The sequence below is a fragment of the Vulpes vulpes genome, chromosome 16 (genome assembly GCF_048418805.1).
Source record: "Vulpes vulpes isolate BD-2025 chromosome 16, VulVul3, whole genome shotgun sequence".
NCBI lineage: Eukaryota > Metazoa > Chordata > Mammalia > Carnivora > Canidae > Vulpes > Vulpes vulpes.
The window spans coordinates 71,253,161-71,280,521 of record NC_132795.1 but is presented as its reverse complement, the minus strand read 5'-3'; the positions used below and the strand labels follow the sequence as shown (position 1 = coordinate 71,280,521).

Here is a 27,361-nt window from a genome sequence, read left to right as displayed (position 1 = left end):
AAATCTAGTTCTTTTTGATTTGTTTTTTAATCCTAAAGCAGCTAATTGTCTCTGCTAATCTTGTCTTCATAGTTCACAGAGAGGGCACAGCATTTGAAATATATTCAACATTAGCCACAACCTACTGAAATTCAATGTCAGGCCAGAAGGGGAGACAGCAGGGCAAGCAAGAGGGGCGTCTGACAGGTGGTACCCTGAGGGGAGATGCGTCCTGAAGCAGGAGGGACTTGGGGGAGGGGTCTTTTATCTTGTTATGAAAGTTCCAGTGAAGGGGTTGGGAGTTTTTGTATGGAAACAGCAAGATAATGAGGAATGGAGGGAGAGTACTGAGAACCATGAGTCTGTCTTGGATGACCTGTGGCTTCCTGAACATTTTAATCAGTTTCATACACGATCCCCTGAACAAAATCAAAGAGGCAAAGAGAATAAAGTCACTATTCTCTGGATGGACACTGTGTTCTCTTTGTATGAGGCTATCTCTGTATAAAGAAGAAAGGAAGCTATGCGAAGATCCAACAGTCCCATTTTAATTGAAGCTCCTAGTTCTGGACTTCTCGGTGGTCTCCTGCCACACCCACCTGGCCTCAGCCCGATCAGGGTCTCACTACACTGACCCCAAGCAGAGTGGGCCCCCTGGTAGCACGTGCAGAGAAGGCTGTAGTCTATTCAACACATGCCCAGGATTTGGAACAGGTGATATTAGCAATCTTCCTAGAAAATACCCAATTTATTTGTAATTGCTTGGTTGATAGACTGATAGTACTTTTTAAATCTCAGAAAAGATCTTCCATAAAAGGAAGGCATTCCCTCAATAAACATTTACCCAGCACCTACTATGGCTCATGTGTCAGGTGTAGGGCTGAAGCAGAAGGTGGGTTGGGGAGAATAAAATATGACCTAAAGAGACCTCCTACTGCATAAAATTCCAGTAATATAGCCTTGAAAATCATGACATATGTCCTGAGGAAGTGTAGTGACTGACAACAGGACTTCATCAACTAATAAGAAATGTTGAACAAGAGGTATTCAAACGTGTTCCTCTCTGGCCAGAAGGACCACCACTGTGCCTTTTCAAGGAACATCAGGGTAACAGCTCATCCTTGGTTACCCCAAGTAGCACCCTAAGTCATGTGCCAGACTGCAATCAGAGCCAAAGAATAATGACAGAGGGTCTCTTTTATGGAAAGATATGAGGGTGGAATTATATATTCTTTAAAAGTTGTTACTACAGAATGCACTCAAAATTCTGCTCTTCTATGTGAGCTAATTTCATCCCTTTCCTGAAAGCTCATAAAGAATAGGAATCTTTATGTTTAGTGAGAGATTGGTGGGATAAAGAAAAACCCACATTATGGAGTTTACCACAGCAGAGTGAGTAGGGCACAAAGGCTCAAGAGTGTGGCATCAGCCAGGGCTGTGAACTTGCAATTTCCCAGCATATCTTCAGGGATTCCATTAGTAGGTTCTACAGAAAAAGAATTTAGAATTTAGAAATGTAAGCCTGGTGGTCCTATGGGTCTACATCTTATCTTCAACACCAGGGCTTAGACCAAACAGCGCTGACCAGCCTCATCCTAGGGACCATCTTCTCAGCTCTCCTCTGCCTCTGGGAATAGCAAATACTGACATCTGTGGTTGGCATTGTGCTGCTGACCAGCCACGAGCTCCCAGATTCAAAAGAATTACTCCTTTAGGATAAGATCATAGCCAGCTGTCTGGTCAAACAGCATCAGCCTCCAACTCATATATTCCCTCTGGACCTAAAATTCCACCCCAGGATGTGGCCTTGGGAAAAATGGGCCCTTTACCCCTAGCTGGTGAAGGACACTCCTGCTCTCTCCTCAGGAAGCTGGCCAGGAAGAATGGACACCCCACCCTGGACATTCTGGCCCTGCAAAGAACCTGCACCAGCCCTCTTAGATGGGCTCACACAGACCACATCCCTGTGAGTTCCCAGAAAACCACTACGTAGATGAGCTGGGTAACTGCCTGACCCTCTTCTACAGGCCGGAAGGTCCCCACGCAGGCTGTGCAAGGGACCCTGGGAAAGACTAGCCCTCAAAGACTAGGGTCCTCCTTGGGTCTCTGAGGGAGCTTTTTAACCACTGGGAGCCTTCCAGCGAAGCTATGGGATGAGGAAAACAATAAAGCTTTTGCCGAAGAAAAATGAATTAGCAACCATTAAGAAAAATTATTATGTGTGAAAAATTATTACACAAAGAAACCCCTCTGTCCCTCAAATTGGTTTAAATTCCATAAACTGTATCAAGAATTTGGACTTGGGAAGTAGACTGCTGAGTTTAAACGCTGGCTCTGTCACTTAGTAGTCATCCAACCTCTCTCTATTTCAGTTTCTTCACCTATAAAAATGAATAGAAGATGACCTGCCTCAATGGGATTCTACAAGTAATAGGGGCATAGCAAAGCACCAGGCCCATAGGAGGCGCTCCCTCTCAAGACATATTAGCTATTGTTATTATTATTTAAATACATATTTGCATTACAGCACAGTGCATTGTTCTATTTCTCACCTCAGTGAATTCTCTGTGACCCATTAGAAAACAGATTAAAAACCTGGATAAACTGAATAAAATTCCTGATTGCCTTAAGGATAAGGAAATGCTCATAAAATTGTCTTACAGATGTTTCTTCAAAACTGACTCTCAATCAACAATTACGTAAAATGCTGTTGTGAATATTTTGATTACACATGACAAAAATGTTCTGAGAAACAAGTAACAGTAAGTTGCAACGTGAACTCTGAAATCACAGCAATGGACTTTCCAAATTTTAGTTACACTAAAATCCAATGATCTGGCACTATGAATGAACCTTTTGCACATGCACAATTTTGTGACATTACACACTGGTCATTTGGAAATTACCAACTCACTGCATTATACAGATCTTCCATATGTTAACACATTTCAATATAGAACATCAAAAAAAATCATGTTTGTTTTTATTACCAACAGTCTCACCAAAAAAAGTCTTTCAGTGTTTAAGTACTTATCAAGCCCCTGGTGGCAGCCACGTTTTCTGAAATTTTAAGTTTTGCTTGCAAGCTCAAGCTTCGCCATTAGCAACAAACAGTTTTCCTTGAAGTGACAATTTCACTTCATTCACTTTTGAGAAAATGTCTGCCAAATACCCGAGTTTGAGAACCACAGTCTGACTGTCGGCTGTTCTTCAAGGTAAAACACTGTTCCATCTCACTTGAGTGTTTTAGTGTCTTTTCTCCAGACGACCACTCTACTCGGGTAGGCAGGCAGTAGAAGTATCTTCCATATATTTCCCACTTACAGAGCGTTAGAGAGACGTACTCAGCTATTGAGATCAAACTCATAATTCTGTGCTTCTTAATCAAGGGCATTCTTAAATGAAATGGACAGTTTATGTTCTGGTTTTTAACTGGGGGTACATGACAATGAAGAATACAACGACTACTAATAAAGTTTGGTGGCCCTGCTATGATTTATACTAAGGCATTTGAGCTTTATCCTCCATTGTTTCCTAGTTGAACGTCAACATGGTGGGGAAAAGACAAGACAATATAGCATTTTTGTATTACTGTAAAGATAGTTTTGGTGTTGTGTACCCATCCTAAGGGTCTGGGACCATCAGAGACTACATATGGAGAACTGCTGCCTTAGGGAGATTCCTTCATCTCTCTAGGCCTCAGTTTTCCCATCTGTAAAATGGAGATCATTCACAGCATGTATCCCACAGGGTTGCTGTGATGACCAAACAGAACAAGTCTGGTACAGACCAAAGAACAAAGCTGGCCTGTGGTAAGTGCCATATAAAGATTGGCTAAAAGGGGCCTGGGGATCACTTGAGACCCTTGGTTCATTCAGATATGATAAAAAAAAAAAAAAAACACTTCAGTGGTTAAAGCAAAAAAGAACATCTATCGGTCATCTCCACTGAAAAAGTTCTTGTGGGGTATTTCCCAGAGACTGTTAAAAAGATCAACTGGTCAGAGACTCCTTTAAATGCCACAAGAACTACACCACTCTGTAAAAAGCTCTAATCGCTGTAATGGCTCTTGATGTAGCCTGAGAATGTTACCTACTCCACCTCTGTGCAGCTTTCTGAGCATCTCTTCTTAGGGGTTGCCAGGGAATCACTGGAAATACTGGAGGAAAAAAGCTGACATTTATTTATATTTATGCTTTTATATGTGGCTGGGTTCTCAAAATATTGTGACACGAGAGAGAGATGAGAGATTGCCTGGACCCCTGACCCTGCTGTGCAATGTCAGCTCTCTGCAGTTTAGCATGGTTTGTAAAAATGAGCAGACTCAGGACAAAAACATCTGTCCCTTTCGCCAACAAGATAGGAAGCTGATATGGGTTTGTTTATTCCTGATGGTACTAATGTGGTGTTTTATTTTTATTTTTTGAAGATTTTATTTATTTATTCATGAAACACACAGAGAGACAGAGAGACAGAGGGAGAAGCAGGCTCCCTTCGGGGAACTTGATGTGGGATTCGATCCCAGGACCTCAAGATCATGACTGGAGTCAAAGGCAGATGCTCAACCACTGAGCCACCCAGGTGCCCCTAATGTGGCATTTTAAAAGGAAAGCAGACACGGATGTATATTGTAAAATACAAACTTGTATGAATTTTTAGGAGACTTTTTTTTGCTTTTGTTGGCAGTGCTTATTAATGATGGTGCTCAGAGGCAATCTTCTCCATGCCACACATATCTTTCTCGGCCTCCTCCTATCCTGCTCAGGGCACTGCAGCCCAGGACTTCCCCTGTGAGCTTCCAACAGTCCCTGATCTGTCCTGCCTGAGGCCTGTTGCTCAGGACGTCCTCCTTCACCGCCTCTCATCTCCCTGCTTCCAGGGCATTGGCGACTTCCGGTTTCTCTCAGACTCTAGCTCTCCTTTACCAGCTCTTCCCAAATCATTTACTACTTCTGGAGGTTCCAAAGGACTCAGTCCTGAGCCTCCTTCACTTCCCATGCCACAGTCAGTCCCTATGCTGTGCCATGGACTCCTGTGGCCCCCAAATACCATTTGTGTGTTCACTCCCAAACATTCATGTCCAGTCCCGATCTATCATTGAATCCCAAGCTCATTTATCCAACTGTCTAGTTGGTACATCCACTTGAATATCTCAAAGAAATCCCAAAATGTCTATAACTGAACTTTTGGTCTTTTCTACTAAACTTCTTCTGTCCTGGTCACTTCAGGGACTGTCCACCTTGTAAACCTACAGTTACTGTCACATCCACTTTATCAATGTTATGTCGATTCTACCTCCAGGAGATATTTTATATCCATGTACTCTGACCCATCTCCAATGCCATCACGTTAGCTGGAAGTCTTATCACCTCTCACCTCTCTCTTAACCTGTCTCCTAGCTTTCCTCCTTGCCCACCTCCATACTTTACGCAGCAGCCAGGGTATGCTTTGTAAAAGAGGAATCACATCACATCACTTCTATGCTTAAAACCACCCAGTGGCTTTTTATGGCCTTCAGGATAGAAACCAAATCCTTAATGAGCCTACCTGAGGAGTTTGGGACATGCATTTGGCATGTCAATGAGACATCAGGCAGAAATGTCCATCACCTGCTGTGACGGGGGCTTTGGAGGGTACTAGTAGGCTGGAACTGCCACTGTGAGAAATGAGAAATGGAGTGGACTAGAAATGTGAAGGAGATGCTGGGTGCCCGTGGGTGGTGAGAGCTGTTATAGTTGTTGGCACCACTGAGAGGGAGCCTCCTTTAAATGGAAATTGTCATTGCACTTTATTAAAGACCATTATTCTGTAGCCATACATTCATTGTATGTTCACAGAACACATGAAGCCAGCATGACTATTTTTGGAATGCAATGAAAATGTCAAGTGAAACATAAAACTATTTTACAAGCATAATATACTAGTTTATTTAGAAGCAAACTAGAACTTTTGTTTGCTCCTAGTAGAGATGTTGCTAAACAGAGACTAGATACTATCATCTAGATACTAGGTGTTAATTTCCTTCCATTCAAAAACAGTGTAATTCTCAAAAAAGTGCATTCCTCATTCATTGAACAAGCCGTTCACAGAGTCCTACTATGTGAGAGACATTATCCAGGTGCTGGAGATGAGGTGGTAAGAAAGATACATATTTATACAACGTGTGATTAATGAATGTGCCGAATCAAATCATATCATAATATCTCATCTCTAACACATCTTCTCAATGCCACAGACATGATGCTAGGGGTGAACCTAGCTTGATAAGTTATCATTAAATATTGCAAAAGCACCCAACACTTAAGTTCTACATTAAAATAGACATCCAATAAAATGTAACTCTGTACTGATATGTAGGAGAAAACAGCAGGACGAGAAAGTTCATACAACCTCTTATGGCAATATTCCAGTCAACACGAGTTTGCTTGAGTTGTGAAGAAAAATCAAGGCAGGGTAATTTGACTTCAGAATAAAATTCTGATTGGATTATAAGTGGCTAAAACACAATTTCTGGGGAGAAATAGTTCTTGTCATGGAACGCCCTTCCCTGTGTGATTAGACTCAGGCTCTTAAGTCAGAATGAAGGGAAATTCCATTCAATAATCATCTCTTTACTGGGAGATTAAGAGTTTTTTTTTTTTTTTTTTTTTTTACCCATTCATAGCGGATTTTTAAACATTCAGAGCCTTCCAAATTAATCCAAAGTCTCATGATCTCTCCCTTTACTATGTTACTCTATAATAAGTACATTTTAGTAAAAACAAAGGAAATAAAATTCTGTTCTGTCAGTATGCACTGACATATCACTTCTAATTCCCATCATGTTCTCTGGAGCTGTACTTTTATGAAAATTGATACAATCTAAAAATAATCAATGATAAGAGTAAATTTAAGACCATGTTAGACATCCAGTCAATTACTTAAGAAAGCTGTCACTAAACTCTTGATTTGGCAACATTAAATCTCTCAAGTGAAAGAGTAGGTGGATGGGTGATTCCTGTTGCCTGCCAACATATCTTGTTTTTGCACTCCTATTCAATAACACCCTGGTCAGTACAATTCATACAGATTGAAGCAGCAATCCTTTTTACAGCCTTTGATTCTGTAAGCCTATGGAGTATCTTTCAAATATCTGAATTAAATGTGGACATAGGTTAAGAAAACTGGACAACCAAAGGCCACAAAATTAGGTCACTTCAGAGATGTTAGATTTTCTTTTTGTGCATGAAGTCAACACTCAGGGCAGCCCAGGAATCTGTTGGATAGAAGCAATGAAGTAATAATTCATAGGGGTTGAAAAAAGTCCCAGAGCTGGTCATGGGGATGGAAACACAGACCGTGTAGTTCTAAACCTGTTTTCCAGATTGTATTCTTTAACAAAAATACCTATTATTTATGCTTTTGAAAAAAGTCAGTGACTTCCCCATGCAGTCCATAATGAGTTCTGCAGATTCATGGAATTCCTTTCTTGAAATCATTTCCTTTACCTGAATTTTTATGTTTATACTATCCATCTCCAAGCTTATTTAAATTCAGATTGTGAACAGGGGCTATGTTTATATCTTCTGAGCCATGCTCATCAACTTCCTACTAGCTCCATAAATGTCTATATAGCAACAATATTAATAACAGTAATGAAGCATTACATAAAAACTATACAGAATGTGCATCAGTTTTTCTTCTATTTCCTTGAGGTGCAGTAAGCCACTTTTATAGAATTTCTCTATCAATTCGAGGTAGGGGAATGGTCAGAAGTTCCCTGTGAAGATAATTCTGAGATTCTGGATAGTTTACTCAGAGTCAACTGGGCATAAATAACTGATGTTTATAATCTCTTATATTTTGCAAAAGGTCGAAATTGGTCATCATTTCATATGTGGCCAGGTTTGCAAGCACTCAGGTCTTGCCAATGTGCCCAAGGGCCACATCTGTGTTCTTGTGCAAATACGGAAAACTTGATCTTCGTGTCTTCACCTCTTGAGTTTTTAATGCCCTTTTCAATTATTATTAATGTCCATGGGAACTGCTAAAGTAACTAGTCTTTTAGGTATGGACTATCATCAATTATCACTGTAACTTTCATTAAAATATTAAGGTAGTTAAGGACCAAATAGAAATAGTTTCCTTTATTAATATCATTTAAAATAACAATGAAAGTGGTAAGATGGTTAGATGTTCATTAAATTGCTAATGAAGCCAGACCCATAATTCAAAGCTGGGTTCCCTGCAGAATATCGATTTGAAGTAGCATCAGCCAGGATCATCTGATAAGAGAGATATAAAATTAGTACCAGGATTTTACTTTCCAAGAACTCATCTTTGAAATTTTGTGGCTAGTGGTTTCATTTCTAGCCCGCTAAGAAACAAATGTAAGGTCCCCTGAAGTGAGCAGGCATGAGACTAGTTGGAGGAATGGAATTATGATGAAACATTTGTACATCATATTAAAGTGGAGAGGAGCACACCTCACGCTGTCTGGCTGTATGTCACACGCCCTGGGAGAGCCCCACTGCGGCTCTGGCGAGGAGGCATCTCCCAGGACACAGCTCATCCTGAGGCTCTGACTCACAATGCCGGGGCTGTTTTCCTCTTGGGAAAGACCAGACACTTGCCCTTTATAAAAACCTCTAGGATGAGTCACCAGTAAAATTAGTTGGCATTCTGAGGTGGCGGGTGGAGATCAGGGTTTGCGAGGGGGGCCCTATGATGAGCTGGATGATCCTGCTGGCTGCTTCCCAAGCAATGTGGGCTGGGTTTTTATGGCTGCACCACATGGAGAATCCCTCACTCTAGGATTCCTGGTGTGGATCTCATCATGCAGCTAGGACTCCTACTCAATTTCAAAAGGGTGCTACCCACCCTGGAAAAAAAAAAAAACCTAGCCCACTGAGGAGATGTGAAAATGCACCGCCAGGGAAACAGATGGCTTAGGAAGAAGCAATCTGGAATAATAGTGAGGGTGTGGGAGTCGAAGTGCAGGCTGGGTGAGGAGATCAGAGAGGAGAGAACGGGCATCAGTATGTGGCGACAGATGACAGCGTGTTGTTTGGGAGAGGCAGTTGGAGGAGGCCAGGGAAATGGAAGTAATGCATAAGGGCTGCAGCATAATTAGGAAAATTGCCCCTTCTGTCGACTCCTGTAAGCCTCTCTTGGTTCAGACGGAGAGATAGAGCACTTGCTTCGCCCAGGAAGCTGAGGTTACATGCTATTCCAACAGGCTTTCTGTTTCTGATCGAAACAAATCCAAACTGAGCTAATTTGTGTACAGCTGCAGGCAATATAAACATGGCTGTTTAGAATTCTTTATAGAGTATGGGCCTTTGTACTCCATACTTCACCGAAGTTAATAAGTAGGTGTCAAACTCTGAATTAAAATTCCCAGAAGAGGACACAGCACAAAGGACAATAAAAATGATTTTTAAATAATCATAGGGATAAATAGCATCCACTTCTGACAAATGTAAGTGCTGGCATAAAATGTTATTAGGCTACAGAGATCGTCTTTTGTTCAGGAAGTATGTTTTATTCTCCAGTCGTGTCATTCATCATCCTAATGAGCCCTCAAAATGTAAATTAAATAGCAAAGACGGATTCCTTCGAAAAGCATCTTTGTGCTAGGTGTTAAACCATTTTTCTACTTTTATGCTATATATTGGTTCATGTTTTCATTGGGAAAAAAAATAGGCCCTCAGTAATGAACACTTTATGGGGTAAGTTCATGCAATTCATATTTTTAGGAAACAGTTCATTCATTCTCCAGTACTTTGGGTTCTGTGATTTCAAAAAGAAGAAATCCCATTTTAAAATGCTGTGCCCTGTAAATTATGTTTGATCCGGAAAATCTTAGAAACCTGTGCATGCATTTGCTTTGTTGTTTTATTCAGAAGTGATTTGGTCCAGGGAAGCCCTCAATGGGAAGGGATTAGTGAAAATTTCAAACAGCTTTAGTTTACTGAACCGAATGCATTAATGGCTAGGCAAACACCATTTCAACCATTAATGATAAAAGAATAAGGTCATGAGCCAAATTAGTTGCAATTTCTTGTTATGTATTGATAAGAACATTACCTGTTCCAATGATGAATAGAGAAATCAGGGTTTTGTACTTGACCTGAATTTATGCACGAGCACACACACAACACAAGTGACTGAACAGCAATGCCAGGGAGGCATTCAGGAAAAATACACTGAAAAAGTAAAATAGCAGCAAATCATGTCTCATTTCGGCATGATTGGTCCTCATTTGCCTCTCTCTGTCTCTCTCTCTATATATATATATCTCCCCTCCCCAACCCATCCTCTCTTATTGCAACATATAAATCATTCTTTGCATTCTTTGGCTGTCCCTGCTTATGTGAGAGCTCAGTGGACCTATGTGTCTCTCCAGCTTTAGTTCTGTGTGAGTGAATGTATATAAAATGAAGATACAAATAATTACACTGTTGAGGTTTACCTGATGTCTAGGGAACAGCCATTATCTGTGCAAGGGGGTTTCTACAGCCCCATTCTGCAGGATAAACTATAATTAGCCAATCTTGGTATTCTAGAGACTTTATATTTTATGAGGTCAAAATGCTGGAGAAATATCCCAGAGCAGAGACTGAAACCACCCAGCTAGGAAAAAGTAAGCCAAGTGAACAGCATTACAAGGAAGCCTGGGTTCTTCAATGACTTGTGACCCACTGCTGGCCTGGCTTGGGGTACACCCCCAAAGCCTGTCTGGTTCATTGGGATTGTGGTCTCTGGGAAGCAGGGTCCAATGACAGCCCATCTCTACATGAGTGGCATCTCTCTTTGAAGCTTTGGCTAACAAAAGAACACATGGTGACAAGTGGTAAAGTCAACATATTCTACTGAATATCTTGTTTTAATTTATTTATTTGGTTGTTTCCAATGGAGAATCTTCTTTATAACATGACTGCACAAATTCAGTACAAGGCTCAAGACTGTCAAAATGATAGTTGACCTCATAAAGAAACTCTATAGTCCGAACCCAAATCATGGCCACTTTATTTCTGCCTATCCATGTCCTACTAATGCACATTTTGATGGGCACATTGATTCATTTATGATCTAAGAACAACACTAATCAGGGAGGGAGAAGCTAATGCCATATGTCAAAGAGGCCTTGAGAAGTACTGGTACAAAGGGGATACAAAGCCAGTGAAGGGGTACAATCAGAGAGAACTAAAGATTACTTCTGACAAAGAAAAAAAGGTATTTTTCCATGTAATTTTCAACTCTTAAAAAGCGTTGTCCATTCAGAGACGTATTTTTAAATGAAATTTAAGCCTCACCTGGAGTCTGGGAAGATAAATGGATAGGATATCAATAAATTGTTTTGTTTTTGACCCCAGGCAGGGAAAACAATGAACAATCCAGGGACTGGAAGGTGCCCTACTGTGAAGAATGTGCCTTTTAACCTTTGCAATATGTTAATAATATAAATTCATACCAATATGGTGCCTTCACAGAAACACAGAACTCACACATAAAACCTTTCAAGTATAGAAGAAATAAGCTGCCCTCTAAACGTTTTGAGAAACTTCCCAATGAAGAAGGATCTCACCATCTAAATGCCTAGACTTTCAACCAGATCTGAAATGCCTGCAAATAGGCCCCATGTTAAGTGACTGACGGTATACCACTAGGAGCTCCACAGAATAAAATACATGCTTCATTAGTCCCCCAGCTGAACTCAGAATCCTCCGGCTCAGAATAAATCTCAGCCTTTACAAATAAATTCTCTTCTGAATTAACATCTCAGAATCATTAATCTTTGGAGTGACCCTTCAGTTTCATATGGAAGAGAACCACTGCATTTCACAAAGGTCTTTTTTCTTTTGGCAAATCATGATTTCATGGAGAGAAGAGAAATAACATACATTTTCTTTTATCATTTCTCCAGTCTCGCCCTCAAGGTGGCTTCTTTGTCCTCCACTGAAACACCCTAAATCTAAAATCAACAGATAGCCATCTACTGAATTGGGAAGGGACAAACATTTAGTTTTAAGTATATGCAAAAATTAAAACAAGGCTAGGTGGAATTACTATAAATTTCAGGAAGAAAAAGCATCGTAGGTAATTAAAACTTGTTAAATTCAAAATGGTTTGGATTTTGTTCTTCATTGCAAAAGGCCTTATGTGTCAGTAGACATAATTCAGCTTGATCATTCCACAAAGCAACCACCAAACACTAATATTGTTGATTTATTTAATAGGACAAATGAAGAGATGAAGTCTGTGTATAGTAAAGATAAATGTTGCCTTATTTCACCCAATGTGTGTGATACTAAAGATACAGACATCATGGTTTAAATACTTTAGAGTTTGGTCTGTAAAGCAATGCCACCATAATTCCTTCTTCAGCAAAGAACCATTTTGAAAAGCAAATAATTATTCCTTTATTTGCTTATTGATTAATCCAGATGTTAAAAGTTAGATATTTAGTTAAAGCAAGATGAGTCTATATTATCTACCAACTTTCAGTGTGAAGACCACACAAGGCAGGTAGCAGAGGAGACACACGGTTGTTTAGGGATTGCTGGCTTCACCATATTTGCTTCTCCTACCATCCTGGAACCTGTCCTCCCCTCAATCAAGGATATTCACTGGAACAATCCATGTTCTTCATTTTTGGTGTTCTTCAGCCTGAAACAACTCCCTAAAAGCTTGCCTGCCACCCACCCTTTCCAAACAACACCATCCTTTACTACCAGGTTAATCTTAAAATACAACTCTCGCAATTCAGTTCTCCATGCTCCATGTTCCGAGCTTTAATGGCTCCCATTACCTAGAGGATAAATCTGCAGTCCACAGAGCCAGGTGCAGCCCCTTACTAAGCCTTTCTGTTCCTGTCTGGCTCATTTGGGCATTTCCTTCTAAACAATCTTTGTGTTCCTGCTGAGAGCCCCTCCTTTCTCCTCCTCCTCCTCAAATTCTTCCTCTGAAGGTCTGCTCAAACCATACCTCACAATATAAAGACTTTCTCTCATCCTTCTGGTTTTTTAAAAAGATCTTATTAAGTAACCTCTACACCCAACATGAGGTTCAAACTCACAACCCCAAGATCAAGAGTTGCACACTCCACTAACTGAGCCAGGCAGGTGCTCCTCATCTTTCTGCTTAAAACCAATGTCTACAACCCTTATGCTTGATATTTATTCCCTTCTGTCTTACGGAGCTATTTCTTTCTTTTTTAGAGAGGGGTGGGTAGAAGGGCAGAGGGGAAGGGAGAGAAAGAATCTTAAGCGGGCTCTATGCCCAGTGGGGAGCCTGATGCTGGGCTCAATCTCACAACCCTGCGATCATGACCTGAGCTGAAATCAGGTGTTGGACAGTTAACCGACTGAGCCTCCCAGACACCCCACTCTCTTACTGAGGTATTTAATGTTTCACTTACGTTTACAATATGTCTTTGATCTCTAATAGCAGGAATTGTGTCTGGACTGCCAGGCACAAAATCTACATACAACATAGTGCCTTACCCACAGTAAAGACCAAATAAAAATGTAATCATAAGATTATTTTCCTACTCCCATCTTCAATTTGAGAAAATAGGAGTCCCAGAGAGAAACTCCAGGCCTCCAAATAAGTGTTCATGCCCAATGGTTGCTGGTTCCAGGGATGAAGGTACACGGGCCTTTTAAGACCCGAAAATTCCCCCCAACCCCTTGTAAGTTTTGGAGGTAGTAGAAGATACAGAACGCTTCTCCTGTTCAATGACTACTAACTTGTCTGTAGTGAATCTGCTCTTTTGCCATGTCTCAACTTCTGGTTGGGAGAGAAATTCAACCACTCTCTTGGGTCATCTGAACAACCTCATTTGGAGGGTAGACCATACACAGGGCCAGCTTTGGAGTCTATTATGTGGTAAGGCTTCTCCATCTACCCTCTCTGGCTATTATAGGCAAGGAAGGGCTTCTCTGTTGTCAGTTTTATTTCATCCCCTACTGTCTAAAGATGGAACAGGGAACATTGTAGACAGTGAAAGTTTATTGATCCAGTTTACTCTTAGCAATTGATCTGGAGAAGACAGAACATGGCACGAACCATGTGTACAGCTCTTTCCTAAATCCTCAAAATACATTTAAAAATATCCTGTAAACATACCTCTTACATGCCCTCTGTGTGACATCCAAACCTGTTCACATCTTGTTCACTTACATTGTACCTTTTAGATTTATTGTCTCTCTCCCAATTTAAAAAGGTTTCCATGACCCTAAAGATAGGTGCTCAGCTTCACACTAGCTAGGTCTTATTACTTTCCGCCCACATCGCCAAACTGGGAGAACATTCATCTTATCCCTGGCCAGCTCTTGCTGGGGAACTCTTTTCAGACTGGCCTTGGACTACTCCAACACATGGATACTCCAAGATGCCCACCACTAAATTAAAACTAATGCACTAGAGTCACTAAGCAATTTTTTTTTTTCAGGAATGAAGGTGGGACATGCAAGGTCAGACAGCCTCCTTAATACAGGATGGCCGCACTCCCATGACGTCAGGTCTGGAGGCAGAGCTAAAAGCATCTGTAGCCCCTTGCTGTCTCTCCTCCCTGCTGGAGACATGCAAAGGATACAAGTTTGCCATTAGAAAAAATCTCTAATTGCTTTTGGACTATTTTAACTTCAAGTCCATTGGATTACAGTCCTTTAAAGAAAGGTCTGACCAGACTCTATGGGAGAAATTTTATTACCCAAAGCGAAAAAAAAATTGATGACGATAAGGCAGACTGTGGAAGAAATTCCATTCTAACATATGATTTGTAGATTTCTTGAATAGCAAAAGAGCAACAGTAATCATGAAAGCATTTTACTATGTTAATTTGGGATTCTTCCTAAAAGTTTTCTTTTTAAGATCTCAATTGAGAAAAACCATCTTTAAAGTATCAACTTCAACTTGTACCCAATGCTATAGGCAATAGCAAAATTTAATTTCCTTACTTCAATTTCCAGTGACACCTAGGTTTTAGAATTTCATCACTTATCATCTCTCAATGACCCTTAATGGGATGCCTCGACTACCCTCATACCCAAATCCCTATCAGCAGTCAGTGTTTGAAAAGAAATGGTGGAAATCCTGGTTGGCCCTCATAGGTCACAGCTGCCTTCCTGCTCTGGTGGAGAAGGGACCCTAAAAGCAGCAGGTGTGCTGATGGAAGACAGCTGAGCTAATCTGTTCACCTGAACCTCCCTGTCATGTTCAATTTAGCTACACTCTCTAGAATGGAGGGGGGTTTCAGGCAAAGAGCAACTACACCTGCAGCCCTAAACCAGAGAACCAGTCTCTGAGTCCAGAAAAGGTAAAAATTCTTTTTTATTTTTTGAAACACAAAACAAAAGGGAGAAAAACCCCAAACTATTGTTACTAGAATCATTTTTTAGGTAAAAAAAGACTATGAATTCTTCCATGACTCTGAGCCTTTCTCATAACTGATTATTCAGGGCAGGGTTGGCACTATGCTTGTTCATTCAGCATCTGCCTAGTTTATGAAGTTGACTATTTTTTCTGAGCAACACATCATCCCTGTTTGCAAAACATCATAGAGTATATTCAGAGTAATGTGGTTATCACATTACATTATAATTATCACTTAAATATCTGTGCTTTTACCAGAAAATATAAACTCTTTAATGTTGAGGGTTATTTTGTTATTCTTTTTTTTTAATCCAAGTTCATAACACAGTATCTGGAACACAATTAGCATTTAATAAATAGATATTTTTATTATTGTTGCACTTGATGACATGTACTGAGTACTTATTGTAAACGGCCCTGTGCCAAACCCTTTCTATGCTTTATCTGCTTGATCCTGCATCATATCCCTGTGAGACAGCCTTACTTCTCCTCATTCACAGATGAGTTAACCAGGCTTAGTAAGGTAGGTATAACTTGTCCCAGATGACCCTGCCATCAGGTCGAGAGACACACTTCCGTCTGGGTCTGTCCAACTCCAAACAGGCACATTACTCCTGGCTGCACCAAATATCCATGAACTCACATGATTCTAAGAGCAGCTACCTCTCTGCACTTATTATCTGTAACCCAACTCAGCAAGTGTTATTATTATTATTATTTTAATTTTATTTATTTATTCATGAGAGACACACACACACAGAGAGAGAGAGAGAGGCAGAGACACAGGCAGAGGGAGAAGCAGGCTCCATGCAGGGAGCCCGACGTGGGACTCGATCCCAGGTCTCCAGGATCAGGCCCCGGGCTGAAGGTGGCGCTAAACTGCTGAGCCACCAGAGCTGCCCAGCAAGTGTTATTATTAATAACAAACACTGTCATACACAGTCAACACTTTGCATCAAATGTTTTAGTAATGAACCTATTATAAATACTTTGGATAATTCCAAAGCAAGGGGTGGGAAAGGTATATTCTCTTTTTTTTTTTTTTTTTTTTTTTTTTTTTTTTTTTTAATTTTTATTTATTTATGATAGTCACAGAGAGAGAGAGAGAGAGAGGCAGAGATACAGGCAGAGGGAGAAGCAGGCTCCATGCCCCGGGAGCCTGACGTGGGATTCGATCCCGGGTCTCCAGGATCGCGCCCTGGGCCAAAGGCAGGCGCCAAACCGCTGCGCCACCCAGGGATCCCAGGGAAAGGTATATTCTCAATAAAATACTGGGATGGGAAGACTTAACTCTGACAATAAAATACAATAAAACTTCACTGTAATTTGAGTATAAATGAAGACAGTAGATGATGAAAGTACTGGGATAAATTAAACAGATCTTACCTATAAAGCCTAGACATTGAGGACATCATATGTAATTTCAAGTGAATAAAAACTGTCAATTAAGTAGAAGCTTCAGCATGTGTATAATAGTTGAGAGTTGCCATTTTAAGATAGCATGTCATTTTCTGAATTGTATTAAAAACTACACTCAGGATTTCATAGCCACAAGACTAGAAATGTTTATTTAAATTAAATGTTATCATTACTCCAGTGCTTGTAGATAAGTATATTATCTTTTCCTTGATTTTTTCCCACTTCATCAATTTCTTTCTAAAAATTGTATGAGTAGTGTGGTTTTTGCAAATCACCATCTTACAATGACTCTCATTCTTAAGTATTTCAGATAAACATTTAACCCAACGTAACTTTTAGAAGTCTCTCTCTTTATGCATTGTAATCAATCACTCGTACTTCTGGAAAGACTAAAGCATGTATATCAAAACTGTATCTTTTTAAAGCATGCAGCTGTCTTTGTCAAAGCATTGCATCTTTTCAAGGAAATGTCAGCAATGTTATTCTTGGGCCTCCCTCTGCCCAAGAGGCCAATGAGGGCTGAACAATGAAGCCAACAAGACAGTTAATCAATAGCAGTCACAGCACCATTTTTTATCCTCCAGAATCTTCATTTTCAATGAGGTTTACATCATTAAAGTGAGAAAACAGGACCGTCAATATCCATTGGTTTCACGTGGTAGATGAAAGAATTAATTTGATGGTCATAAAAATAACGATGCAACTATAGACTTTAAGTCTTTAAAAATTCATTTTTAGGTTTAAAACCCAGAAGGACAGACATATTGCTGAGAAATAAAAGCGCTGATTTGTCAATTCTTTCTTTCTCTAGTAGTCCAAACAGATTTTTAATAGATCTAAACATTGTAAAGAAAAGCAAATGGCTTCAATATAAGTCTGTTAAGATGCAATGAACAGTATATTTGAAATACATTTATTATCATAATACCCATGTCATTGTTTTTGAATGATGTTGACACATGTCGTCTCAACATGTGTTTTCATCATGACAGATTTATATGAAAAGGAGTAAAAGCATCACATAACACCCACATAACCACACAACCACATAACCCCTTCCCAGGGACAGACACAAGTTTTGAGGGCCCTAAAGCCTATGGAGTTCTCCTTAAAAAAGAGAGAGAGAGAGAGAATGCAAAATCATGAATGTGAAATAGGTACAGCCTTATAAGAGGACCACACAACCCAGGAGCCCTGAAATTAAAGCTTGGTTAATTTAGTGGTAAATCCACCCCTCCTTCATCTACTGAATACATGAGTATTATCTTGCTTGTACACTGGCAAGTTCTAAATGAGATAGGTATTTCATCTAGTTTTTTTCCACAGCAGCCTGCGCTGACCTCCCTCAGACATTCTGTGTTACTGTGGCAGAGTATGCCTTGAGAGAGAGGGCATGGGGCATCAGCTCAGCCCACAGGGTTCTGTGAACATTCTGGAAAGCTGCAGGTGGCCACTCCCAGCCAATAAGGCAGTGGTGAGGGAAATGCCACAGCGGGTAAAGGAGTGCTTTTTGATTTTTAAACAATTTAGAGGACTGACAACATTATCATTAGGTAAGTTTCAGAGTTTTCAGAATTGGCTTAAGACACTTCCATGTTTTGCTTCTAATCACTTATTTCTAGTATTAATTTTCAGTATATGTGCTGCAGAAGTGAGTACTCTAGCATTAATTTTCAACAGAAAACTCATCAGAAAGAACAAAGAATGGAGAGGAAGCAGAAGTCAGAAAAAATACAGAAACAGAATGTTCCTGGGTCAGAGTGGGGAGAAGACCTGGAACAGGAGGAGGCATGTGACTTCTAAGAATTCGGCACTTTCTCAGAATCCATTTGTTCTCCCTAGGGCACCCTACCTGCCCCTCCCTGTTGTTCTTGTCCTTCAAACAACAGGAGTGTCAGAGTTAGGCTTTGGGGCTCAGTTCTGTCTGGATAGAAGTAAATGTCTGCATGCCCCTGGCCTACCAGATGCAGGATCAAGGCCTGTCAGCTGTATCTTCCTCACCATCATGGGGACCCAAGCCAACTGAGTTAGTTTTCTTGCTCAGTGGGATTTGCCATTCCCCACTCCCACCCCTGGCCTCTTCAGAGCTGGTATCTTTTAAACGTAAGTTTATTATTATTCAGGAATGATGACAGAAGGTGATTGATCAGAAGACACCTGCTGTTGAAAAGATAACTTGTTATTCACAGGTCCTAAGTGGAGAGGGCACACCACACCATGGTGCCAACAGGGAAGCACTGAGGTTGGCCAGAGGCAGAGGGAGCAAGGGAAAAATGTGGGCAAGAGCCTTTACTGTGCTTTACAAGGGAAGGAACAGGAGAGGCAAGGAAAGTGGGGTTATGATTCCTAGTTCGAATAATTTTAGTGGGCTCTACGGTACAGAGACTGGCCCTAGTTGTCTGGTACCTGGGGTGATCAGGGCTGAGGGATAGTAGCCTGATAAGGAGGTGGTTGGGGGTGTAGACTCTGGATTGGTTGATTTTATTTTGTTTTTTTAAAGATTTTATTTATTTATTCATGAGAGACACACAGAGAGAGGCAGAAACATAGGCAGAGGGAGAAGCAGGCTCCATGCAGGGAGCCTGATGCGGGGCTAGATCCCAGGATCTGGGATCAGGCCCTGAGCTGAAGGTAGATGCTCAACTGCTGAGCCACCCAGGCCTCCCTGGATTGGCTGGTTTTGTATATAAAAGGTGCACTGTCCCCGCTGAAACAAGCGAGAGTCATTTACATCTCTAAGAATCAGCCAGCACTGGGGAAAGGAAGTCCCTCCAGGGTCAGCCAGGCCCCAAGATGTTAAAGCATCAAAACTACAGAATAAAAAGACAAGATTGATACAGGAGGGAAGGAAGGCAGGCAGGTAAGCGTCCCCGCCTATAGCAAAGACAGCCAGAGCCCCATTTAGCTTTCAGGATTCTGAGGCTGGGGAAGAAAGACTGCCCTTGACCCTGTTTCAAGTGCATGCTATGAGGGTTACCAGGCCTTCCACCTGGTCCTTCTGACAAATGAAAGACAGCTGCTGGTAGACATTTCACGCAATGCCAAGAGACCAGACATGACTTCCCTGAGGTAGGCAATATCACCCCCATTTTACAAATGAAGACACTGGGGTTCAAAGTTTGAAAGCGCCTTTCTCAATGTCACACAGCTAGGAGGTGGTAGAGACAGGACTGTATCCAGGACAAATATTTGACACCTGAAGAAGTAAATATTGGGGCTCCAAAATAAAAAGAGAAAACTATAATGTCAAAATTAATAAATGTTTAAATAATGTCCAAAAGCATTATAACTCATTTTTAATAATTATGTTTAGTATTCATTTTAAAAATCCATTACACTTGAAAATAATGTGTAGCTTAGATTTTTTTTCATTTTTCCAAGAATTTCTGAGTTTGTCTGATTATTACAGAGAAGCCAAATGTAAATTAAATGAATTATAGTCAAATAATTTCAAAAGGAAACCCTTCAAAAATTTTAAGTGGGGTGCCTGAGTGGCTGAGTCGGTTAGGTACCTAAGGTCTCAGCTCAGGTCTTGATCTCAAGGCTGTGAGTTCACACCCTGCATTGGGCCCCATGCTTGGCACTAAAATAAAAAAAATTTAAAAACCACTTTTTTTTTTTAGTGTTTTAAAGCATTAAAATAAAACATGTTGAAGTTGTTCAACAGGAAAAGGGTATGGCCTCTGAAAGGATGCAAGCCTAATGACTTGGAAGTCTCTTAAAAGGGACCTGCCTGATTCAGCCTTGCTCCTTAATCCAGGCTCCTTCTACTTACATTCCTGCCTTGACCACAGGGGTTGTGGAACGTGGCTTCAGAGGTCCCTGTGGGAATGTGCTTACTATAGAGACTGGTTCAAGGGCTCTGCCCACTGCTCATTGCAGCATTTGATACCTTAAACTCTGTAGGATGTGATCCCAACTATAACAAAGAAGGTAGAATATTCAAATACGGGGCAGATTCCTAATGGAGTTTGTGGAATGTCTGTCAGGAACATCAAAGTCTGGGAGTTGTCCTTTCAGTGCTACAGCTCCTTGCGACCTGGGCAATTTAATAAATTTAGTCCATCAGTCTAGGCAGCTAGGAACTAGGATACTATTTCTTTTTAAGTTTTTTTTTAATTTTTATTTATTTATGATAGTCACAGAGAGAGAGAGAGAGGCAGAGACACAGGCAGAGGGAGAAGCAGGCTCCATGCACCAGGAGCCCACGTGGGATTCGATCCCGGGTCTCCAGGATCATGCCCCGGGCCAAAGGCAGGCGCTAAACCGCTGCGCCACCCAGGGATCCCACTAGGATACTATTATTAAATACACTTGCAAATTACATTGTTTTGGAATAAAAGAAGGGAAGTTCTGTATTATTTTAGGTTATCTATGTAAGTCTCTTTGAAAAGACCCCTGTACTCAGGGAAGTAATCAACCGTTATCTGGCTGTCATAATGATGAGATGACAGAGCACAGGTGGTATTGTCTGTCCCTCATTAGCTCAGTCAACAAGCATTTGTTGTGACCCCTCTCCCTCCCCCGATTCTTCCTAAAGGCTGTATCTTACATCCACATCAACATCTTGAGTGTAAAAGAGAATCCTGTGAGATCAATACGATGGGGGATAACCGCAGGATTGCCTCCAATTTTTGCTGTGGGATTCTCAGCACTCAGCACTATGTTCTCCCATCCCAGGGGAGCACAGAGGGAAGTCGTGGGCTTGTGGGGTGGCAGATGGGAGTGACAGAGGAGAAGCGGCTCCATCATGGGCACCTAATTCTCCTTATCCTGATGCTTACACAGATGGCTCTGTGACTCAGGAAGAAGACAAATGGCACTTTCACTACCTCCATAGACATAGGATGAACCAGTTTTGCACCTCCTCCAAATTTTTTTCTTTTTTTTTTTTTCCAGTTTAAAAAAAATCCAAATAAACGATCTTTGCTACCCACAGCTGGGCCTGCCTGCCCCCTGGTACTGGTCAAACTTTCTGCTCAGGATGACGATGGGTCCGACATTCCCAACACACCTCCACACTGGAAATGTTTTCTTAGAATTATATCTGAAGTACTTCATAGTACACTACACAAAGCAAATATTTAATAAATGTTACTACTGGAAGTTTGACAAACTCTCTTTTTTAATTTAAATTCAATTAGCCAACATATAGTACACCATTAGTTTCAGATGTAGTTTTCAATAATTCATGAGTTGCATGTAACACCCAGTGCTCATTCCATCCCTTGCCAAGCCCTTAAGCAGCAATGTTATGATCTGAACGTTTGTGTCCCACCCCCACCCCCTGCCCAGGTTCACACGTTGAATCCCTAACCTACCATGTGATAGTATTTGGAGGTGGGGTTTCAGGGAGGTAATGAGGTTAGATGGGACCCTCATCACAGCATTAGCGCTCTTATATGAAGAGACAGTGAAGAGCTTGCTTGCATTCTCTCCCCCGCATGAGGACACAACAAGAAGACATCTCTCTGTAAGCCAGGAAAAGGGTCCCACCAAAACCCAGCCCTGACCTTGGTCTTCCAGCCTCCGGAAACTTGAGAACATAAATTGTGAAGGGAAGAAAAAGGAAGGACAGTGTCTGGTACTTAGTAAACATTTTGATTGTCTGAAATTTTTTTTTCTGATGTCAGGAAAATAGTTTTTAAAAACTTAATTACATAATACATAAGTCTGTGCTCTGAAACACTTTATGCAGTGCAAAAGTGCATAGATTTTAAAATGTAAACCCTCCTTTACTTCTGCACCCATCTATATCTCTCTTCAAAAATAACCAATTATTAAGTTCTGTGTGTCATTATTTAGAAATATGTCATTTATTTAGAAATAAAATAATATTACATATTGGTTTTACAACTGCTTTCAATCTAACATTTCTTGATGCTCACCACATATAGATCTGTTTTCATTTTGTGTATCTAACATATGATAATTTACAAAATATTTACACCACAATTTAACTTCTTCCCTATAGGAAGGTGTTTGGGCAGTTGATACTTCTCCATTACAAGTTCATTGTGCACATATGTGGGTATTCCTGTTGGAAATGTTCTTAGAAATGAAACTGCCAGCCTGAAGGGCTCATACTTTCAAATGTTCACAGATATTGCCAAGTTGCACTTTGAAAAGACAATGCTAGTTTACAATCCCACCAACAGAACATTTCCCCATGCTTCAACAGAAAATTAATATAAGAGCCAATTTGAAGATATAAATGCGTTTTTGAAGTTGAACTGCAATTCAATAAAATGGGATAGAAACATACCTTTGATTTTAAACAGATGACATGCTGAAATTCAGATATGCTAAGGGCACAGGATATTCTTGGAGCACAAGAATCCTAGCCTTCACTTACATATTATTTAATTACATCTATTCACATAACCTTCTGAAGTTGGTTTTATAAAGAGGCCACCATGCTCACTCCAGAGTGGATCGTTACCCCCCGTAAAGCATGACCTCTGACAGTGGCATGTGGAACCCCTCACCTTGGCTGCGTACCAACTGCAGTAAAGGCCTGGGTTGTGCCCTCTCTATATGCTGATGAAAGGATTTAAGGTGACCTGAGTAAAGTAATAAACCATATTTATACACCCTTAGCAGCTGCTTCTACCATAGAAAAAGGCTGTCTTTTTTTCTTTTTTCTCTTCCACTAACCCTTCTACTTCTACCTCTCTGTCTTCTTTTTCTTCTTCCTCCCCTCCTCCCGGTTTCTAAAGTAAATCTCAACTGAGAAATCACCTGGCTACAGAAAATTCTGTTCACCTTCAGTTTCTGGATAAACAACTAGGGAGGGAGTTGGTTGTCTGACAAACACAGAACATATGACATTATGAGTTGATATAAAATGTACAGTAGGATGAACCAAACACCCAGGGTCAAGGAGTTTCCCATCAACACCATCCAATGCACGCCTCTATCAACCCAAATTCCAGAAACACAAGAAAGTCTATCCTGACTACTTCCATGCTGTAGCCACCTATCAGCAGTGTCACCCCGGCCACTTTGCAGGCTTCCCAGGTGCTAGAAGTATTTTCCTCAGTTAGTACCTGATGCTTTTTACACAGACAGAGCTTCACCCAAGAACCTGTCAGAAGTTTCCTTCTGAAGTGAAGCGGAGTTAAGTCAAAGTACTTAAAATTGCTAGTCAAGATGTTTTCATTTGTTCCTTTTTTTTCCCCCTGTCAAAAATACATTCTTCTTCAGTATTTCTCTATCCCAGGAGTAAATAAACTGTTTTGCAAGTACACCCTATAAATTTTAAAGGAATGATTTATTTTAAAATATTTTTTATTTTTTCTTATTTTTTTCAATTGTATTGTGATTTATTGAGAAACTGAGTTACAGATGGTTACTTTATCTTGCAAAGTTAAGTGAAACATTTATTATAAAATAATTAGAAGAATAAATTCACCTCATTTACCATAGGTATGATTTCCATTTTAGGACAATAATGACTAACATTTTAAAAGCTGCATTTCAGAAGTTTTTATCCAGTGCTGAATATAAGACAAATTGCATTGTAATCATATAGTTAATTTAATTTTTCGTCATGTGCAATTAACTTATTTTGATTTAAAAAGCACCCCTACCCCTCCACTACTCCACCAAATCCAAAAGATTCTCATGAGAAACTTAGGAATGAAAGAGTGCCAGGAGACCATGGAAATAGGGCCCCTTGAATGGATTCAAAGGATGTCTTTAGCCAGGTGAGTGGCTCATCATTCTGTGAAGACTCAGGTCACACGCAAGCCCTCTTCCAACATTCATCTCTCCTCACACTTACTTCCCAGGGCTCACACTTCATTGCCTCCTTGGAGCTCAGCTCATTTTCCTTCGTGAAGCCTTTTCCGACTGTTTCGGCTCATAATTCTAACTTCTCTCCATTTCTGGGGTGCTTACTGTCTATACCATTCTTTTTAGTCCTTATTCATTTACTTTCATATATCATCATTTTATAATCTTGTCTTTCTGAAGAGACACCCTTTAGGAGTAAAGTACAAATCTTACATCTTTTAATTTGCCCAGGATAGTGATAAGTATTTGGTTGGGAAATTCAGTAAATGCTGAATTGAAATGTCTAGCAAGAAAAAATGATAGAGGCAGAGCAAATGAATATTACGTATAAAGCACAAAGTACAATGATGATCTGCCAATTTAATAAAAACATACTAACTGTGACTTGATAAGAAAAAACAAAGCCCTTCAAATGACTAACTGCTGGAAAATACTGGAGAACTTAACTGATAAGCTGGGTCAATAAGTCTTAAGACTTTTCTATTTCCTATCCTCTCTGCAATTTCCACTGAGTCCATTACAAAGTTATATGCAGAATACAGACAAAAGTGGATTCTTTTCTCCCTTCCTGTTAATTCAGAAACATGTTTGCAGAGTAAGAAAATCTATCTTGTCATCTCCCTAGCTTTTGTTTTGGCTTTCCTGAGAGTTAACACTTCCTCTATATGATCTTCTGAATAGTAACAACTCACATATCGAGTACCTGCCCTGTGCCAAGCACGGTGCCCAATGCTTCTCTCATATTCCCTCACTGAAGCATCCTTCCAGCCCCAAGAGACAAGCATCTGATGAGGCTACTGAGACACAGGGAGGGCGGCTCACAGCCTGCGTGCTCAAACCAGCCTCAGATTCCCAAACTTGAGCTCTTGACACTGACTGTAGCACTCCATAACCCGCCTGCGGGAGAAACCATCATCTCCAACCTCAAGCACAAGCTCACAATCAGAAGGGGCACCCTCACAAGCAAGCAAATCTTGTGTGTCTTCTCTTGTGCCATGGTTTTTTCTTCTCCAGGTATCATATCACTTTTCTTTTTCTCAGTTCGGCCACTTACTCGTGCTAAATGGTTTGGTCCCCACTCGTGCTGTCTCCAGCCAGGGTGGCTCTACCTGGTTCCTGCTGTAGCTCTGTTCTCTCATGAAAGCCTCTTTCAACCATCCCTTCTGCACACCTCCTATGACTAGACTGGGTTTTCAAGAATACATTTTCATCTCAGTTAAAAAAATTTTTTTAAATTTATTTACTCACGAGAGACACAGAGAGGGGCAGAGACACAGGCAGAGGGAGAAGCAGGCTTTCTGTGGGGAGCCCAATGAGGGACTTGATCCCAGGATCTGGGATTACACCCTGAGCCAAAGGCAGACACTCAACCACTGAGCCACCCAGGTGCCTCTGTATCAGAATTTTAAACTGATTTTAAATTTTATTTAAATAAAATATTTAAAAATAAATAAATAAAAATAAAATAAAATAAAATTCTGAAACAGCCCCCACCCCCTCCCGGCCTCTAGGCCTAAAGTCCAAGGCCCCATTGACTGGCACCCTCATGCCAGCCAACTGCATCTCCAATGACCACCCCTGCTCCAATAGGGGTGCATCTCTCCCTCATCCTCCCTTACTTCTCCTTCCACACCAGAATCCCAGCCTCCATCCTGCTTCCTGTTCCCACTGCCTTCTCTTCTCTCCACCCTTTGGTTATGCTAACCTCATCTTCAGAACCCAGACCGGTTTGAATGCCATTTTCTCCAGAACCCTCCTCCCAGGGCTAGGCACAAGGATGTGGGCTCTGAACGTCTGGATTTGACAACACAAAAAAATGAGTGCAAAATGTCGACTGTGGAAGAAAACAAAATAGCCCACTGCTAAAGAAAAAAAAAAAAAAAACCTCTCCAAGGTTTCTTTTCTTCCTTTCGCCCCACATTCAAAAATATACACAAATATACAGAAGTCCTTCCAACTCCCCTCATCTTGGCAAGTTTAAACTGCAGTTTTCTGAAACAAAGGTCACTTGCTCAGCTACGGATAAATAAAAATTCACAAGCATCTCCAGGAAAATCAATACAGGTACTAAAAAATCTAAGTTGATAATAAATTTTAGTTCCCCTTGCACATAGCTCAGGAATGTCACTATTTACTGGAACTGCTGTAATATCAGATATTTCAGAAGGGTATTGATTTTGCCACTGAAGTGTGACTAAGGGGATAAATAAACTGCTCCTGGGGTCAATCGATCCATTTATCTTCACTGGTATTTTATAAAAAGTCAAAGTAGCATAAACTTTGATAAATAAATGTTATCATGAAAGAAATATTGCTGACATAAGGATCTGAAGGAAGAGAGAACAGACAGTTTTGCTATTTGAGACACACAATTGGCTTAAGATTTTAGCACTTTTAATAATAGCTGTCCACAAAGAAACGTCCTTTTTCACTTGCTCTACATAATCCGTGTGGGACCAAGTAAAATTCTGAGACACATGGCCGAGAAAAACAGAGGACACAAGTCAAGTCCTCATGAAACAGAAATGCAAGGAAAACAAAGATTTTCCCCCTCTTTATCAGAAAGTAACTGCTAGAGTCTGTAACGTTCACAAGTGTCTTTAGATATTTTGAAGGTATGTTTGGAAGTGGCAGACTTATTGAAACTTTGTCAGAATGGGGTATACTCTGAAGTGGCTGTTTAGGGCTTTATTGTTAAACCTCACTGCACCAAAACCACTTAATTGCACCGCAACGATCTCATAAAGGTTTTGATGCAAGGCCACGGAGAACCCATAACATCAAGGCTCTGTAGGATGGTAAGTCT

General features: G+C 40.6%; 1 protein-coding gene across 6 annotated transcripts in view; it reads right to left on the bottom strand.

The window, feature by feature from the left end:
* AFF3 (ALF transcription elongation factor 3) overlaps positions 1–27,361 on the bottom strand; it is a 522,770-nt gene that overhangs the window by 305,255 nt on the left and 190,154 nt on the right. The window lies entirely within an intron of this gene.